Source organism: Microtus ochrogaster, unplaced genomic scaffold (assembly GCF_000317375.1).
Source record: "Microtus ochrogaster isolate Prairie Vole_2 unplaced genomic scaffold, MicOch1.0 UNK6, whole genome shotgun sequence".
NCBI classification, from domain to species: domain Eukaryota; kingdom Metazoa; phylum Chordata; class Mammalia; order Rodentia; family Cricetidae; genus Microtus; species Microtus ochrogaster.
Window position 1 is genome coordinate 10,104,457 of NW_004949104.1, and position 681 is coordinate 10,105,137.

At 36.3% G+C, this 681-nt stretch overlaps 1 protein-coding gene across 2 annotated transcripts in view; it reads right to left on the reverse strand.

Annotated features, from left to right (window-relative positions):
* Positions 1-681, reverse strand: part of Sfi1 (SFI1 centrin binding protein) — a 62,008-nt gene that overhangs the window by 22,619 nt on the left and 38,708 nt on the right. The gene's annotated exons all lie outside the window — the stretch shown is intronic.

Consider the following 681-nt stretch of genomic DNA (forward strand, 5'->3'; position numbering starts at 1 on the left):
AATAAATAAATAAATCTTTAAAAAAATAATAAAAAATAAAACTCCTTACATATTGGCACTTACGAAGTTGCTGTCAAAGTGTTTAACTTCCATGTCTAACCCTCTGGGTCTACTGTCTCATTTATAAGAACTACACAGATACAGGAAAATTAAGTGATATAAAAAAGGAACAAACAAGCCAGGTATGGTAGCACACACTTTTAATCCCAGCACTTGGCAGACAGAGGCAGGCAGGTCTCTGTGAGTCTAGCCTACAGAGCAAGTTCCAGGACAGCCAGGGGCTGTTACACAGAGAAACCCTGTCTCGAAAATAAAAATCAAAACAACAACAACAAAAACAAAAAAGAACAGACATATTGAGAATGAGGATATAATAAAAACAACTAGCCTGATGTCTTCAAAGAGCCAAAGTCATTGTCAAGGAAAAGGTATACATTATGCTAAGTGAAATACGCCAGTCACAAAAGAACAAATAGTTAATGATTCTCTTTGAAGTCTTCAAAACATCAAACTGATAGGGAGAGAAAGTAAAAAAGTAGCTGCCAACAGAACAACGAAACTGGTGGTCCATGTGTACAATGCAAATTTGGTTGTGTTTTTAAGAAGAGTCAGAAGTCCTGGCTGGTCTAGAACTTGGTATCAAAATAGTATATTTTTGGTCCAGCAAGATGTTGAAGTGGA